Consider the following 18,224-nt stretch of genomic DNA (forward strand, 5'->3'; position numbering starts at 1 on the left):
AGATGTGATGTGTGGTGTGGACTGGGAGGGTGTACTGCTTTTAAGCATACTTACCTGGCAGGGGTGAAACCATGATCAAAAAGGTGGTTCGCCCAGGACGAGGCTAGCCCATTGCACTTCGGGTGTGCTGACGCCTGCGATGTCCCCAAATGCGGGATACTCGACTGCAAAATTTGTGGTAGTGGGGGACTGCGTTCGCGCTCTCCCCTGATTTACGAAACAAAAATAGATTGATCCTTTTCAGATCGAGCAACCTGTTGGAAGCATCGCCCTAAAAACCTCTCCAGGAGCCAACAACAGGGTAGCATGGTAACACAGTGGTTAGCATAGAACATGCAGTTCAGAATGAGGCCGTTCAGCCCATCCAGTCTGCACCGACCCACTTCAGCCCTCACTTCTATCCTATCCCATGAACCTCTCCTAAACTTTTTTCGACAATGAGGGCAGTTTAGCATAGCCAGTCCACATAACCTGCACTTCTTTGCACTGTGGGAGGACACCGCAGCACCTGGAGCAAACCCACGCAGACTCCGCACAGACAGTGACCCAGCGGCGAATCGAATCTGGCACCCTGGTGCTGTGAAGCCACCGTGCTATCCACTTCTGCTACCGTGCTGCCCTGCAGTTGCTTCACAGCTCCACGATCCCAGGTCCCATTCCCGGCTCTGTGGACTCTGCACATTCTCCACGTGTCTGCGTGGCTTTCCTCCGGTTGCTCCCACAAGTCCCCAAAGGCATGCTGATAGGTAATTTGGACATACTCAATTCTCCCGCTCTGTACCCGAACAGGCGCCGGATTGTGGCGACTAGTTGTTTTTCACAGTAACTTCATTGCAGTGTTAATGTAAGCCTACTTGTGACGATAATCATTGTTTTTATTGCAATCAACATCTTTGTGACTCTCAAATCCTCCTCATCAATTTCTTTCTATCCCCGTTGCAGAAATGTTAACTCAGTGTCGGGTGTGTGTGTTGGGTGATTGTGAGTATCAAGAATGAGTGTGTGTGTGTTTTTCGTGGGGGGCTGGTGTGCTGGGTCTGTGCGTGTCAGATGGGTGTGTGCGAAAGTGGCACATGGTGCAGTGGTTAGCACTGGGACAACGGCGCTGAGAACCCGGGTTTGAATCCTGGCCCAGGGTCACTGTCCGTGTGGAGTTTGCACATTCTCGCCGTGTCTGCGTGGGTTTCACCCCCACAACCCAAAGATGTGCAGGTTAGGTGGATTGGCCATGCTAAATTGCCCCTTAATTTAAAAAAATAACAAAATGATTGGGTGCTCTAAATTTAAAAGAAAAAAGATGGGTGCAGGAGGGTCGGGGTAGTGTGTCTGTTTAGGGGCGGCATGGTGGCGCAGTGCTTAGCACTGTTCCCTCACGGCGTCGAAGACCAGAGTTCGATCCAGGCCCCGGGCCATTGTCCATGAGGAGTTTGCACATTTTCCTCAGTGTTTGCGTGGGTCTCACCCTCACAACCCAAAGATGTACAGGCTAGGTGGATTGGCCACATCAAATTGCCAATAAATTGGAACATAAAATGAATTGGGTACTCTAAATTTATTTTTAAACAATATAGTGTGTGAGTGTGTGGTGATGCATGTGGGATGGGATGCGTGCGTGGGGATGGGGGTGGGGAGCATGTCCCCATGAAGATTAACCTGACCCCGCCCCCAAATAAACCTGCAAACATGCCTCTCAATAAACTGCTCATGACGCTAAAAAACCTCTCCTAGAGACAACAACCAATATCTTCGTGACTCCAAAAACCTCCTCATCAATCTTTCTATTTCTGTGTCAGAAAAGTTAATTGTTTCCTTGCTGAATAAAGATGGACAGACAAAGTTTTGAGAGAGATAGTCTTCATTCCGGAAAACGGCCCATCGTTTGACTGATAGGTAGATAAGGGGCGGTTCACTTCCTTTTCAGGCCAATATGCAAATAGCATAGCGGACGTTTTAGGCAATGTGTTTCTTATAGAGAGGTATTTTCGACAATTTGTCAAAATCATACAACAGAACTAGTCTAATTCGGTAGAGATAATTGTAAGTAAAGTGACAGTTTGGCCGTGTAAATGCAGTAAGTGTGAGTGAAAGATGTGATGTGTGGTGTGGACTGGGAGGGTGTACTGTTTGTAAGCATACTTACCTGGCAGGGGTGACACCATGGTCAACAAGGTGGTTCGCCCAGGACGAGGCTAGCCCATTGCACTTCGGGTGTGCTGACGCCTGCGATGTCCCCAAATGCGGGATACTCGACTGCAAAATTTGTGGTAGTGGGGGACTGCGTTCGCGCTCTCCCCTGATTTACGGAACTAAAATAGATTGATCCTTTTCTGGTCGAGCAACATGTTGGAAAGATCGCTCTAAAAACCTCTCCCGGAGCCAACAACAGGAGAGCATGGTAACACAGTGGTTAGCACAGAACATACAGTGCAGAATGAGGCCGTTCAGCCCATCCAGTCTGCGCCGTCTCACTTCAGCCCTCACTTCTATCCTATCCCCTTAACCCATTAACCTCTCCTAAACTTTTTTCGACAATGAGGGCAGTTTAGCACAGCCAGTCCTCATAACCAGCACCTCTTTGCACTGTGGGAGGACACCGCAGCACCTGGAGGAAACCCACGCAGACTCCGCACAGACAGTGACCCAGCAGCGAATCGAATCTGGCACCGTGGCGCTGTGAAGCCACCGTGCTATCCACTTCTGCTACCCTGCTGCCCTGCTGTTGCTTCACAGCTCCACGATCCCAGGTCCCATTCCCGGCTCTGTGGACTCTGCACATTCTCTGCGTGGCTTTCCTCCGGTTGCTCCCACAAGTCCCCAAAGGCATGCTGATAGGTAATTTGGACATTCTCAATTCTCCCGCTCTGTACCCGAACAGGCGCCGGATTTTGGCGACTAGTTGTTTTTCACAGTCACTTCATTGCAGTGTTAATGTAAGCCTACTTGTGACGATAATCATTGTTATTATTACAATCAACATTTATGTGACTCGCAAATCCTCCTCATCAATTTCTTTCTATCCCCGTTGAGGAAATGTTAACTCTGTGTCGGGTGTGTGTGTGTCAGAGGTGTGTGTGTGCGTTGGGGTGATTGTGAGTATCAAGAATGAGTGTGCGTGTGTTTTTCGTGGGGGGCTGGTGTGCTGGGTCTGTGCGTGTCAGATGGGTGTGTGCGAAAATGGCACATGGTGCAGTGGTTAGCACTGGGACAACGGCGCTGAGGACCCGGGTTTGAATCCTGGCCCAGGGTCACTGTCCGTGTGGAGTTTGCACATTCTCGCCGTGTCTGCGTGGGTTTCACCCCCACAACCCAAAGATGTGCAGGTTAGGTGGATTGGCCATGCTAAATTGCCCCTTAATTTAAAAAAATAACAAAATGATTGGGTGCTCTAAATTTAAAAGAAAAAAGATGGGTGTAGGAGTGTCGGGGTAGTGTGTCTGTTTAGGGGCGGCATGGTGGCGCAGTGCTTAGCACTGTTCCCTCACGGCGTCGAAGACTAGAGTTCGATCCAGGACCCAGGTCATTGTCCATGAGGAGTTTGCACATTTTCCTCAGTGTTTGCGTGGGTCTCACCCTCACAACCCAAAGATGTACAGGCTAGGTGGATTGGCCACATCAAATTGCCAATAAATTGGAACATAAAATGAATTGGGTACTCTAAATTTATTTTTAAACAATATAGTGTGTGAGTGTGTGGTGATGCATGTGGGATGGGGTGCGTGCGTGGGGATGGGGGTGGGGAGCATGTCCCCATGAAGATTAACCTGACCCCACCCCCAAATAAACCTACAAACATGCCTCTCAATAAACTGCTCATGACGCTAAAAAACCTCTCCTAGAGACAACAACCAATATCTTCGTGACTCCAAAAACCTCCTCATCAATCTTTCTATTTCCGTGTCAGAAAAGTTAATTGTTTCCTTGCTGAACAAAGATGGACAGACAAAGTTTTGAGAGAGAAAGTCTTCATTCCGGAAAACGGTCCATCGTTTGACTGACAGGTAGATAAGGGGCGGTTCACTTCCTTTTAAGGCCAATATGCAAATAGCATAGCGGACGTTTTAGGCAATGTGTTTCTTATAGAGAGGTATGTTCGACAATTTGTCAAAATCATACAACAGAACTAGTCTAATTCGGTAGAGATAATTGTAAGTAAAGTGACAGTTTGGCCGTGTAAATGCAGTAAGTGTGAGTGAAAGATGTGATGTGTGGTGTGGACTGGGAGGGTGTACTGTTTTTAAGCATACTTACCTGGCAGGGGTGAAACCATGATCAAAAAGGTGGTTCGCCCAGGACGAGGCTAGCCCATTGCACTTCGGGTGTGCTGACGCCTGCGATGTCCCCAAATGCGGGATACTCGACTGCAAAATTTGTGGTAGTGGGGGACTGCGTTCGCGCTCTCCCTGATTTACGAAACAAAAATAGATTGATCCTTTTCAGATCGAGCAAACTGTTGGAAGCATCGCCCTAAAAACCTCTCCAGGAGCCAACAACAGGGTAGCATGGTAACACAGTGGTTAGCATAGAACATGCAGTTCAGAATGAGGCCGTTCAGCCCATCCAGTCTGCACCGACCCACTTCAGCCCTCACTTCTATCCTATCCCATTAACCTCTCCTAAACTTTTTTCGACAATGAGGGCAGTTTAGCATGGCCAGTCCACATAACCTGCACTTCTTTGCACTGTGGGAGGACACCGCAGCACCTGGAGCAAACCCACGCAGACTCCGCACAGACAGTGACCCAGCGGCGAATCGAATCTGGCACCCTGGTGCTGTGAAGCCACCGTGCTATCCACTTCTGCTACCGTGCTGCCCTGCAGTTGCTTCACAGCTCCACGATCCCAGGTCCCATTCCCGGCTCTGTGGACTCTGCACATTCTCCACGTGTCTGCGTGGCTTTCCTCCGGTTGCTCCCACAAGTCCCCAAAGGCATGCTGATAGGTAATTTGGACATTCTCAATTCTCCCGCTCTGCACCCGAACAGGCGCCGGATTGTGGCGACTAGTTGTTTTTCACAGTAACTTCATTGCAGTGTTAATGTAAGCCTACTTGTGACGATAATCATTGTTTTTATTACAATCAACATCTTTGTGACTCTCAAATCCTCCTCATCAATTTCTTTCTATCCCCGTTGCAGAAATGTTAACTCAGTGTCGGGTGTGTGTGTTGGGTGATTGTGAGTATCAAGAATGAGTGTGTGTGTGTTTTTCGTGGGGGGCTGGTGTGCTGGGTCTGTGCGTGTCAGATGGGTGTGTGCGAAAGTGGCACATGGTGCAGTGGTTAGCACTGGGACAACGGCGCTGAGAACCCGGGTTTGAATCCTGGCCCAGGGTCACTGTCCGTGTGGAGTTTGCACATTCTCGCCGTGTCTGCGTGGGTTTCACCCCCACAACCCAAAGATGTGCAGGTTAGGTGGATTGGCCATGCTAAATTGCCCCTTAATTTAAAAAAATAACAAAATGATTGGGTGCTCTAAATTTAAAAGAAAAAAGATGGGTGCAGGAGGGTCGGGGTAGTGTGTCTGTTTAGGGGCGGCATGGTGGCGCAGTGCTTAGCACTGTTCCCTCACGGCGTCGAAGACCAGAGTTCGATCCAGGCCCCGGGCCATTGTCCATGAGGAGTTTGCACATTTTCCTCAGTGTTTGCGTGGGTCTCACCCTCACAACCCAAAGATGTACAGGCTAGGTGGATTGGCCACATCAAATTGCCAATAAATTGGAACATAAAATGAATTGGGTACTCTAAATTTATTTTTAAACAATATAGTGTGTGAGTGTGTGGTGATGCATGTGGGATGGGATGCGTGCGTGGGGATGGGGGTGGGGAGCATGTCCCCATGAAGATTAACCTGACCCCGCCCCCAAATAAACCTGCAAACATGCCTCTCAATAAACTGCTCATGACGCTAAAAAACCTCTCCTAGAGACAACAACCAATATCTTCGTGACTCCAAAAACCTCCTCATCAATCTTTCTATTTCTGTGTCAGAAAAGTTAATTGTTTCCTTGCTGAATAAAGATGGACAGACAAAGTTTTGAGAGAGATAGTCTTCATTCCGGAAAACGGCCCATCGTTTGACTGATAGGTAGATAAGGGGCGGTTCACTTCCTTTTCAGGCCAATATGCAAATAGCATAGCGGACGTTTTAGGCAATGTGTTTCTTATAGAGAGGTATTTTCGACAATTTGTCAAAATCATACAACAGAACTAGTCTAATTCGGTAGAGATAATTGTAAGTAAAGTGACAGTTTGGCCGTGTAAATGCAGTAAGTGTGAGTGAAAGATGTGATGTGTGGTGTGGACTGGGAGGGTGTACTGTTTTTAAGCATACTTATCTGGCAGGGGTGACACCATGGTCAACAAGGTGGTTCGCCCAGGACGAGGCTAGCCCATTGCACTTCGGGTGTGCTGACGCCTGCGATGTCCCCAAATGCGGGATACTCGACTGCAAAATTTGTGGTAGTGGGGGACTGCGTTCGCGCTCTCCCCTGATTTACGGAACTAAAATAGATTGAACCTTTTATGGTCGAGCAACATGTTGGAAAGATCGCTCTAAAAACCTCTCCCGGAGCCAACAACAGGAGAGCATGGTAACACAGTGGTTAGCACAGAACATACAGTGCAGAATGAGGCCGTTCAGCCCATCCAGTCTGCGCCGTCTCACTTCAGCCCTCACTTCTATCCTATCCCCTTAACCCATTAACCTCTCCTAAACTTTTTTCGACAATGAGGGCAGTTTAGCATAGCCAGTCCTCATAACCAGCACCTCTTTGCACTGTGGGAGGACACCGCAGCACCTGGAGGAAACCCACGCAGACTCCGCACAGACAGTGACCCAGCAGCGAATCGAATCTGGCACCGTGGCGCTGTGAAGCCACCGTGCTATCCACTTCTGCTACCCTGCTGCCCTGCTGTTGCTTCACAGCTCCACGATCCCAGGCCCCATTCCCGGCTCTGTGGACTCTGCACATTCTCTGCGTGGCTTTCCTCCGGTTGCTCCCACAAGTCCCCAAAGGCATGCTGATAGGTAATTTGGACATTCTCAATTCTCCCGCTCTGTACCCGAACAGGCGCCGGATTTTGGCGACTAGTTGTTTTTCACAGTCACTTCATTGCAGTGTTAATGTAAGCCTACTTGTGACGATAATCATTGTTATTATTACAATCAACATTAATGTGACTCGCAAATCCTCCTCATCAATTTCTTTCTATCCCCGTTGAGGGAATGTTAACTCTGTGTCGGGTGTGTGTGTGTCAGAGGTGTGTGTGTGCGTTGGGGTGATTGTGAGTATCAAGAATGAGTGTGCGTGTGTTTTTCGTGGGGGGCTGGTGTGCTGGGTCTGTGCGTGTCAGATGGGTGTGTGCGAAAATGGCACATGGTGCAGTGGTTAGCACTGGGACAACGGCGCTGAGGACCCGGGTTTGAATCCTGGCCCAGGGTCACTGTCCGTGTGGAGTTTGCACATTCTCGCCGTGTCTGCGTGGGTTTCACCCCCACAACCCAAAGATGTGCAGGTTAGGTGGATTAGCCATGCTAAATTGCCCCTTAATTTAAAAAAATAACAAAATGATTGGGTGCTCTAAATTTAAAAGAAAAAAGATGGGTGTAGGAGTGTCGGGGTAGTGTGTGTTTAGGGGCGGCATGGTGGCGCAGTGCTTAGCACTGTTCCCTCACGGCGTCGAAGACTAGAGTTCGATCCAGGACCCAGGTCATTGTCCATGAGGAGTTTGCACATTTTCCTCAGTGTTTGCGTGGGTCTCACCCTCACAACCCAAAGATGTACAGGCTAGGTGGATTGGCCACATCAAATTGCCAATAAATTGGAACATAAAATGAATTGGGTACTCTAAATTTATTTTTAAACAATATAGTGTGTGAGTGTGTGGTGATGCATGTGGGATGGGGTGCGTGCGTGGGGATGGGGGTGGGGAGCATGTCCCCATGAAGATTAACCTGACCCCACCCCCAAATAAACCTACAAACATGCCTCTCAATAAACTGCTCATGACGCTAAAAAACCTCTCCTAGAGACAACAACCAATATCTTCGTGACTCCAAAAACCTCCTCATCAATCTTTCTATTTCCGTGTCAGAAAAGTTAATTGTTTCCTTGCTGAACAAAGATGGACAGACAAAGTTTTGAGAGAGAAAGTCTTCATTCCGGAAAACGGTCCATCGTTTGACTGACAGGTAGATAAGGGGCGGTTCACTTCCTTTTAAGGCCAATATGCAAATAGCATAGCGGACGTTTTAGGCAATGTGTTTCTTATAGAGAGGTATGTTCGACAATTTGTCAAAATCATACAACAGAACTAGTCTAATTCGGTAGAGATAATTGTAAGTAAAGTGACAGTTTGGCCGTGTAAATGCAGTAAGTGTGAGTGAAAGATGTGATGTGTGGTGTGGACTGGGAGGGTGTACTGTTTTTAAGCATACTTACCTGGCAGGGGTGAAACCATGATCAAAAAGGTGGTTCGCCCAGGACGAGGCTAGCCCATTGCACTTCGGGTGTGCTGACGCCTGCGATGTCCCCAAATGCGGGATACTCGACTGCAAAATTTGTGGTAGTGGGGGACTGCGTTCGCGCTCTCCCTGATTTACGAAACAAAAATAGATTGATCCTTTTCAGATCGAGCAAACTGTTGGAAGCATCGCCCTAAAAACCTCTCCAGGAGCCAACAACAGGGTAGCATGGTAACACAGTGGTTAGCATAGAACATGCAGTTCAGAATGAGGCCGTTCAGCCCATCCAGTCTGCACCGACCCACTTCAGCCCTCACTTCTATCCTATCCCATTAACCTCTCCTAAACTTTTTTCGACAATGAGGGCAGTTTAGCATGGCCAGTCCACATAACCTGCACTTCTTTGCACTGTGGGAGGACACCGCAGCACCTGGAGCAAACCCACGCAGACTCCGCACAGACAGTGACCCAGCGGCGAATCGAATCTGGCACCCTGGTGCTGTGAAGCCACCGTGCTATCCACTTCTGCTACCGTGCTGCCCTGCAGTTGCTTCACAGCTCCACGATCCCAGGTCCCATTCCCGGCTCTGTGGACTCTGCACATTCTCCACGTGTCTGCGTGGCTTTCCTCCGGTTGCTCCCACAAGTCCCCAAAGGCATGCTGATAGGTAATTTGGACATTCTCAATTCTCCCGCTCTGCACCCGAACAGGCGCCGGATTGTGGCGACTAGTTGTTTTTCACAGTAACTTCATTGCAGTGTTAATGTAAGCCTACTTGTGACGATAATCATTGTTTTTATTACAATCAACATCTTTGTGACTCTCAAATCCTCCTCATCAATTTCTTTCTATCCCCGTTGCAGAAATGTTAACTCAGTGTCGGGTGTGTGTGTTGGGTGATTGTGAGTATCAAGAATGAGTGTGTGTGTGTTTTTCGTGGGGGGCTGGTGTGCTGGGTCTGTGCGTGTCAGATGGGTGTGTGCGAAAGTGGCACATGGTGCAGTGGTTAGCACTGGGACAACGGCGCTGAGAACCCGGGTTTGAATCCTGGCCCAGGGTCACTGTCCGTGTGGAGTTTGCACATTCTCGCCGTGTCTGCGTGGGTTTCACCCCCACAACCCAAAGATGTGCAGGTTAGGTGGATTGGCCATGCTAAATTGCCCCTTAATTTAAAAAAATAACAAAATGATTGGGTGCTCTAAATTTAAAAGAAAAAAGATGGGTGCAGGAGGGTCGGGGTAGTGTGTCTGTTTAGGGGCGGCATGGTGGCGCAGTGCTTAGCACTGTTCCCTCACGGCGTCGAAGACCAGAGTTCGATCCAGGCCCCGGGCCATTGTCCATGAGGAGTTTGCACATTTTCCTCAGTGTTTGCGTGGGTCTCACCCTCACAACCCAAAGATGTACAGGCTAGGTGGATTGGCCACATCAAATTGCCAATAAATTGGAACATAAAATGAATTGGGTACTCTAAATTTATTTTTAAACAATATAGTGTGTGAGTGTGTGGTGATGCATGTGGGATGGGATGCGTGCGTGGGGATGGGGGTGGGGAGCATGTCCCCATGAAGATTAACCTGACCCCGCCCCCAAATAAACCTGCAAACATGCCTCTCAATAAACTGCTCATGACGCTAAAAAACCTCTCCTAGAGACAACAACCAATATCTTCGTGACTCCAAAAACCTCCTCATCAATCTTTCTATTTCTGTGTCAGAAAAGTTAATTGTTTCCTTGCTGAATAAAGATGGACAGACAAAGTTTTGAGAGAGATAGTCTTCATTCCGGAAAACGGCCCATCGTTTGACTGATAGGTAGATAAGGGGCGGTTCACTTCCTTTTCAGGCCAATATGCAAATAGCATAGCGGACGTTTTAGGCAATGTGTTTCTTATAGAGAGGTATTTTCGACAATTTGTCAAAATCATACAACAGAACTAGTCTAATTCGGTAGAGATAATTGTAAGTAAAGTGACAGTTTGGCCGTGTAAATGCAGTAAGTGTGAGTGAAAGATGTGATGTGTGGTGTGGACTGGGAGGGTGTACTGTTTTTAAGCATACTTATCTGGCAGGGGTGACACCATGGTCAACAAGGTGGTTCGCCCAGGACGAGGCTAGCCCATTGCACTTCGGGTGTGCTGACGCCTGCGATGTCCCCAAATGCGGGATACTCGACTGCAAAATTTGTGGTAGTGGGGGACTGCGTTCGCGCTCTCCCCTGATTTACGGAACTAAAATAGATTGAACCTTTTATGGTCGAGCAACATGTTGGAAAGATCGCTCTAAAAACCTCTCCCGGAGCCAACAACAGGAGAGCATGGTAACACAGTGGTTAGCACAGAACATACAGTGCAGAATGAGGCCGTTCAGCCCATCCAGTCTGCGCCGTCTCACTTCAGCCCTCACTTCTATCCTATCCCCTTAACCCATTAACCTCTCCTAAACTTTTTTCGACAATGAGGGCAGTTTAGCATAGCCAGTCCTCATAACCAGCACCTCTTTGCACTGTGGGAGGACACCGCAGCACCTGGAGGAAACCCACGCAGACTCCGCACAGACAGTGACCCAGCAGCGAATCGAATCTGGCACCGTGGCGCTGTGAAGCCACCGTGCTATCCACTTCTGCTACCCTGCTGCCCTGCTGTTGCTTCACAGCTCCACGATCCCAGGCCCCATTCCCGGCTCTGTGGACTCTGCACATTCTCTGCGTGGCTTTCCTCCGGTTGCTCCCACAAGTCCCCAAAGGCATGCTGATAGGTAATTTGGACATTCTCAATTCTCCCGCTCTGTACCCGAACAGGCGCCGGATTTTGGCGACTAGTTGTTTTTCACAGTCACTTCATTGCAGTGTTAATGTAAGCCTACTTGTGACGATAATCATTGTTATTATTACAATCAACATTTATGTGACTCGCAAATCCTCCTCATCAATTTCTTTCTATCCCCGTTGAGGAAATGTTAACTCTGTGTCGGGTGTGTGTGTGTCAGAGGTGTGTGTGTGCGTTGGGGTGATTGTGAGTATCAAGAATGAGTGTGCGTGTGTTTTTCGTGGGGGGCTGGTGTGCTGGGTCTGTGCGTGTCAGATGGGTGTGTGCGAAAATGGCACATGGTGCAGTGGTTAGCACTGGGACAACGGCGCTGAGGACCCGGGTTTGAATCCTGGCCCAGGGTCACTGTCCGTGTGGAGTTTGCACATTCTCGCCGTGTCTGCGTGGGTTTCACCCCCACAACCCAAAGATGTGCAGGTTAGGTGGATTAGCCATGCTAAATTGCCCCTTAATTTAAAAAAATAACAAAATGATTGGGTGCTCTAAATTTAAAAGAAAAAAGATGGGTGTAGGAGTGTCGGGGTAGTGTGTGTTTAGGGGCGGCATGGTGGCGCAGTGCTTAGCACTGTTCCCTCACGGCGTCGAAGACTAGAGTTCGATCCAGGACCCAGGTCATTGTCCATGAGGAGTTTGCACATTTTCCTCAGTGTTTGCGTGGGTCTCACCCTCACAACCCAAAGATGTACAGGCTAGGTGGATTGGCCACATCAAATTGCCAATAAATTGGAACATAAAATGAATTGGGTACTCTAAATTTATTTTTAAACAATATAGTGTGTGAGTGTGTGGTGATGCATGTGGGATGGGGTGCGTGCGTGGGGATGGGGGTGGGGAGCATGTCCCCATGAAGATTAACCAGACCCCACCCCCAAATAAACCTGCAAACATGCCTCTCAATAAACTGCTCATGACGCTAAAAAACCTCTCCTAGAGACAACAACCAATATCTTCGTGACTCCAAAAACCTCCTCATCAATCTTTCTATTTCCGTGTCAGAAAAGTTAATTGTTTCCTTGCTGAACAAAGATGGACAGACAAAGTTTTGAGAGAGAAAGTCTTCATTCCGGAAAACGGTCCATCGTTTGACTGACAGGTAGATAAGGGGCTGTTCACTTCCTTTTAAGGCCAATATGCAAATAGCATAGCGGACGTTTTAGGCAATGTGTTTCTTATAGAGAGGTATGTTCGACAATTTGTCAAAATCATACAACAGAACTAGTCTAATTCGGTAGAGATAATTGTAAGTAAAGTGACAGTTTGGCCGTGTAAATGCAGTAAGTGTGAGTGAAAGATGTGATGTGTGGTGTGGACTGGGAGGGTGTACTGTTTTTAAGCATACTTACCTGGTGAAACCATGATCAAAAAGGTGGTTCGCCCAGGACGAGGCTAGCCCATTGCACTTCGGGTGTGCTGACGCCTGCGATGTCCCCAAATGCGGGATACTCGACTGCAAAATTTGTGGTAGTGGGGGACTGCGTTCGCGCTCTCCCCAGATTTACGAAACAAAAATGGATTGATCCTTTTCAGATCGGAAGCATCGCCCTAAAAACCTCTCCAGGAGCCAACAACAGGGTCGCATGGTAACACAGTGGTTAGCATAGAACATGCAGTTCAGAATGAGGCCGTTCAGCCCATCCAGTCTGCACCGACCCACTTCAGCCCTCACTTCTATCCTATCCCATTAACCTCTCCTAAACTTTTTTCGACAATGAGGGCAGTTTAGCATGGCCAGTCCACATAACCTGCACTTCTTTGCACTGTGGGAGGACACCGCAGCACCTGGAGGAAACCCACGCAGGCTCCGCACAGACAGTGACCCAGCGGCGAATCGAATCTGGCGCCCTGGTGCTGTGAAGCAACGGTGCTATCCACTTCTGCTACCGTGCTGCCCTGCAGTTGCTTCACAGCTCCACGATCACAGGTCCCATTCCCGGCTCTGTGGACTCTGCACATTCTCCACGTGTCTGCGTGGCTTTCCTCCGGTTGCTCCCACAAGTCCCCAAAGGCATGCTGATAGGTAATTTGGACATTCTCAATTCTCCCGCTCTGTACCCGAACAGGCGCCGGATTGTGGCGACTAGTTGTTTTTCACAGTAACTACATTGCAGTGTTAATGTAAGCCTACTTGTGACGATAATCATTGTTTTTATTACAATCAACATCTTTGTGACTCTCAAATCCTCCTCATCAATTTCTTTCTATCCCCGTTGCAGAAATGTTAACTCAGTGTCGGGTGTGTGTGTTGGGTGATTGTGAGTATCAAGAATGAGTGTGTGTGTGTTTTTCGTGGGGGGCTGGTGTGCTGGGTCTGTGCGTGTCAGATGGGTGTGTGCGAAAGTGGCACATGGTGCAGTGGTTAGCACTGGGACAACGGCGCTGAGGACCCGGGTTTGAAACCTGGCCCAGGGTCACTGTCCGTGTGGAGTTTGCACATTCTCGCCGTGTCTGCGTGGGTTTCACCCCCACAACCCAAAGATGTGCAGGTTAGGTGGATTGGCCATGCTAAATTGCCCCTTAATTTAAAAAAATAACAAAATGATTGGGTGCTCTAAATTTAAAAGAAAAAAGATGGGTGCAGGAGGGTCGGGGTAGTGTGTCTGTTTAGGGGCGGCATGGTGGCGCAGTGCTTAGCACTGTTCCCTCACGGCGTCGAAGACCAGAGTTCGATCCAGGCCCCGGGTCATTGTCCATGAGGAGTTTGCACATTTCCCTCAGTGTTTGCGTGGGTCTCACCCTCACAACCCAAAGATGTACAGGCTAGGTGGATTGGCCACATCAAATTGCCAATAAATTGGAACATAAAATGAATTGGGTACTCTAAATTTATTTTTAAACAATATAGTGTGTGAGTGTGTGGTGATGCATGTGGGATGGGGTGCGTGCGTGGGGATGGGGGTGGGGAGCATGTCCCCATGAAGATTAACCTGACCCCGCCCCCAAATAAACCTGCAAACATGCCTCTCAATAAACTGCTCATGACGCTAAAAAACCTCTCCTAGAGACAACAACCAATATCTTCGTGACTCCAAAAACCTCCTCATCAATCTTTCTATTTCCGTGTCAGAAAAGTTAATTGTTTCCTTGCTGAACAAAGATGGACAGACAAAGTTTTGAGAGAGAAAGTCTTCATTCCGGAAAACGGTCCATCGTTTGACTGACAGGTAGATAAGGGGCTGTTCACTTCCTTTTAAGGCCAATATGCAAATAGCATAGCGGACGTTTTAGGCAATGTGTTTCTTATAGAGAGGTATGTTCGACAATTTGTCAAAATCATACAACAGAACTAGTCTAATTCGGTAGAGATAATTGTAAGTAAAGTGACAGTTTGGCCGTGTAAATGCAGTAAGTGTGAGTGAAAGATGTGATGTGTGGTGTGGACTGGGAGGGTGTACTGTTTTTAAGCATACTTACCTGGTGAAACCATGATCAAAAAGGTGGTTCGCCCAGGACGAGGCTAGCCCATTGCACTTCGGGTGTGCTGACGCCTGCGATGTCCCCAAATGCGGGATACTCGACTGCAAAATTTGTGGTAGTGGGGGACTGCGTTCGCGCTCTCCCCAGATTTACGAAACAAAAATGGATTGATCCTTTTCAGATCGGAAGCATCGCCCTAAAAACCTCTCCAGGAGCCAACAACAGGGTCGCATGGTAACACAGTGGTTAGCATAGAACATGCAGTTCAGAATGAGGCCGTTCAGCCCATCCAGTCTGCACCGACCCACTTCAGCCCTCACTTCTATCCTATCCCATTAACCTCTCCTAAACTTTTTTCGACAATGAGGGCAGTTTAGCATGGCCAGTCCACATAACCTGCACTTCTTTGCACTGTGGGAGGACACCGCAGCACCTGGAGGAAACCCACGCAGACTCCGCACAGACAGTGACCCAGCGGCGAATCGAATCTGGCACCCTGGTGCTGTGAAGCCACGGTGCTATCCACTTCTGCTACCGTGCTGCCCTGCAGTTGCTTCACAGCTCCACGATCCCAGGTCCCATTCCCGGCTCTGTGGACTCTGCACATTCTCCAAGTGTCTGTGTGGCTTTCTCCGGTTGCTCCCACAAGTCCCCAAAGGCATGCTGATAGGTAATTTGGACATTCTCAATTCTCCCGCTCTGTACCCGAACAGGCGCCGGATTGTGGCGACTAGTTGTTTTTCACAGTAACTTCATTGCAGTGTTAATGTAAGCCTACTTGTGACGATAATCATTGTTTTTATTACAATCAACATCTTTGTGACTCTCAAATCCTCCTCATCAATTTCTTTCTATCCCCGTTGCAGAAATGTTAACTCAGTGTCGGGTGTGTGTGTTGGGTGATTGTGAGTATCAAGAATGAGTGTGTGTGTGTTTTTCGTGGGGGGCTGGTGTGCTGGGTCTGTGCGTGTCAGATGGGTGTGTGCGAAAGTGGCACATGGTGCAGTGGTTAGCACTGGGACAACGGCGCTGAGGACCCGGGTTTGAATCCTGGCCCAGGGTCACTGTCCGTGTGGAGTTTGCACATTCTCGCCGTGTCTGCGTGGGTTTCACCCCCACAACCCAAAGATGTGCAGGTTAGGTGGATTGGCCATGCTAAATTGCCCCTTAATTTAAAAAAATAACAAAATGATTGGGTGCTCTAAATTTAAAAGAAAAAAATGGGTGCAGGAGGGTCGGGGTAGTGTGTCTGTTTAGGGGCGGCATGGTGGCGCAGTGCTTAGCACTGTTCCCTCACGGCGTCGAAGACCAGAGTTCGATCCTGGCCCCGGGTCATTGTCCATGAGGAGTTTGCACATTTCCCTCAGTGTTTGCATGGGACTCACCCTCACAACCCAAAGATGTACAGGCTAGGTGGATTGGCCACATCAAATTGCCAATAAATTGGAACATAAAATGAATTGGGTACTCTAAATTTATTTTTAAACAATATAGTGTGTGAGTGTGTGGTGATGCATGTGGGATGGGGTGCGTGCGTGGGGATGGGGGTGGGGAGCATGTCCCCATGAAGATTAACCTGACCCCGCCCCCAAATAAACCTGCAAACATGCCTCTCAATAAACTGCTCATGACGCTAAAAAACCTCTCCTAGAGACAACAACCAATATCTTCGTGACTCCAAAAACCTCCTCATCAATCTTTCTATTTCTGTGTCAGAAAAGTTAATTGTTTCCTTGCTGAATAAAGATGGACAGACAAAGTTTTGAGAGAGATAGTCTTCATTCCGGAAAACGGTCCATCGTTTGACTAATAGGTAGATAAGGGGCGGTTCACTTCCTTTTCAGGCCAATATGCAAATAGCATAGCGGACGTTTTAGGCAATGTGTTTCTTATAGAGAGGTATATTCGACAATTTGTCAAAATCATACAACAGAACTAGTCTAATTCGGTAGAGATAATTGTAAGTAAAGTGACAGTTTTGCCGTGTAAATGCAGTAAGTGTGAGTGAAAGATGTGATGCGTGGTGTGGACTGGGAGGGTGTACTGTTTTTAAGCATACTTACCTGGCAGGAGTGAAACCATGATCAACAAGGTGGTTCGCCCAGGACGAGGCTAGCCCATTGCACTTCGGGTGTGCTGACGCCTGCGATGTCCCCAAATGCGGGATACTCGACTGCAAAATTTGTGGTAGTGGGGGAATGCGTTCGCGCTCTCCCCTGATTTACGGAACTAAAATAGATTGATCCTTTTCTGGTCGAGCAACATGTTGGAAAGATCGCTCTAAAAACCTCTCCCGGAGCCAACAACAGGAGAGCATGGTAACACAGTGGTTAGCACAGAACATACAGTGCAGAATGAGGCCGTTCAGCCCATCCAGTCTGCACCGTTTCACTTCAGCCCTCACTTCTATCCTATCCCCTTAACCCATTAACCCCTCCTAAACTTTTTTCGACAATGAGGGCAGTTTAGCATAGCCAGTCCACATAACCAGCACCTCTTTGCACTGTGGGAGGACACCGCAGCACCTGGAGGAAACCCATGCAGACTCCGCACAGACAGTGACCCAGCAGCGAATCGAATCTGGCACCGTGGCGCTGTGAAGCCACCGGCTTATCCACTTCTGCTACCCTGCTGCCCTGCTGTTGCTTCACAGCTCCACGATCCCAGGTCCCATTCCCGGCTCTGTGGACTCTGCACATTCTCTGCGTGGCTTTCCTCCGGTTGCTCCCACAAGTCCCCAAAGGCATGCTGATAGGTAATTTGGACATTCTCAATTCTCCCGCTCTGTACCCGAACAGGCGCCGGATTTTGGCGACTAGTTGTTTTTCACAGTCACTTCATTGCAGTGTTAATGTAAGCCTACTTGTGACGATAATCATTGTTATTATTACAATCAACATTTATGTGACTCGCAAATCCTCCTCATCAATTTCTTTCTATCCCCGTTGAGGAAATGTTAACTCTGTGTCGGGTGTGTGTGTGTGTCAGAGGTGTGTGTGTGCGTTGGGGTGATTGTGAGTATCAAGAATGAGTGTGCGTGTGTTTTTCGTGGGGGGCTGGTGTGCTGGGGCTGTGCGTGTCAGATGGGTGTGTGCGAAAATGGCACATGGTGCAGTGGTTAGCACTGGGACAACGGCGCTGAGGACCCGGGTTTGAAACCTGGCCCAGGGTCACTGTCCGTGTGGAGTTTGCACATTCTCGCCGTGTCTGCGTGGGGTTCACCCCCACAACCCAAAGATGTGCAGGTTAGGTGGATTGGCCATGCTAAATTGCCCCTTAATTTAAAAAAATAACAAAATGATTGGGTGCTCTAAATTTCAAAAAAAAAAGATGGGTGTAGGAGTGTCGGGGTAGTGTGTCTGTTTAGGGGCGGCATGGTGGCGCAGTGCTTAGCACTGTTCCCTCACGGCGTCGAAGACTAGAGTTCGATCCAGGACCCAGGTCATTGTCCATGAGGAGTTTGCACATTTTCCTCAGTGTTTGCGTGGGTCTCACCCTCACAACCCAAAGATGTACAGGCTAG

At 48.6% G+C, this 18,224-nt stretch overlaps 9 non-coding genes across 9 annotated transcripts; all 9 read left to right on the top strand.

The window, feature by feature from the left end:
* The first annotated feature begins 46 nt into the window (after nt 1–46).
* Nucleotides 47–210, top strand: LOC140390819 (U1 spliceosomal RNA). The gene has a single exon (XR_011934876.1). It is a non-coding gene; the product is annotated as a U1 spliceosomal RNA (small nuclear RNA).
* Nucleotides 211–2,132: 1,922 nt separating this feature from the next.
* LOC140390701 (U1 spliceosomal RNA) lies at nt 2,133–2,296 on the top strand. The gene has a single exon (XR_011934758.1). It is a non-coding gene; the product is annotated as a U1 spliceosomal RNA (small nuclear RNA).
* Nucleotides 2,297–4,240: 1,944 nt separating this feature from the next.
* On the top strand, nt 4,241–4,404 carry LOC140390689 (U1 spliceosomal RNA). The gene has a single exon (XR_011934747.1). It is a non-coding gene; the product is annotated as a U1 spliceosomal RNA (small nuclear RNA).
* A 1,921-nt stretch (nt 4,405–6,325) lies between these two features.
* LOC140390749 (U1 spliceosomal RNA) lies at nt 6,326–6,489 on the top strand. The gene has a single exon (XR_011934806.1). It is a non-coding gene; the product is annotated as a U1 spliceosomal RNA (small nuclear RNA).
* Nucleotides 6,490–8,431: 1,942 nt separating this feature from the next.
* On the top strand, nt 8,432–8,595 carry LOC140390690 (U1 spliceosomal RNA). The gene has a single exon (XR_011934748.1). It is a non-coding gene; the product is annotated as a U1 spliceosomal RNA (small nuclear RNA).
* Nucleotides 8,596–10,516: 1,921 nt separating this feature from the next.
* On the top strand, nt 10,517–10,680 carry LOC140390750 (U1 spliceosomal RNA). Its single transcript, XR_011934807.1, has one exon. It is a non-coding gene; the product is annotated as a U1 spliceosomal RNA (small nuclear RNA).
* A 1,942-nt stretch (nt 10,681–12,622) lies between these two features.
* Nucleotides 12,623–12,780, top strand: LOC140390879 (U1 spliceosomal RNA). The gene has a single exon (XR_011934931.1). It is a non-coding gene; the product is annotated as a U1 spliceosomal RNA (small nuclear RNA).
* A 1,910-nt stretch (nt 12,781–14,690) lies between these two features.
* Nucleotides 14,691–14,848, top strand: LOC140390880 (U1 spliceosomal RNA). Its single transcript, XR_011934932.1, has one exon. It is a non-coding gene; the product is annotated as a U1 spliceosomal RNA (small nuclear RNA).
* A 1,908-nt stretch (nt 14,849–16,756) lies between these two features.
* On the top strand, nt 16,757–16,920 carry LOC140390751 (U1 spliceosomal RNA). Its single transcript, XR_011934808.1, has one exon. It is a non-coding gene; the product is annotated as a U1 spliceosomal RNA (small nuclear RNA).
* Nucleotides 16,921–18,224: the final 1,304 nt, after the last annotated feature.

Source organism: Scyliorhinus torazame, chromosome 14 (assembly GCF_047496885.1).
Source record: "Scyliorhinus torazame isolate Kashiwa2021f chromosome 14, sScyTor2.1, whole genome shotgun sequence".
Lineage (NCBI taxonomy): Eukaryota > Metazoa > Chordata > Chondrichthyes > Carcharhiniformes > Scyliorhinidae > Scyliorhinus > Scyliorhinus torazame.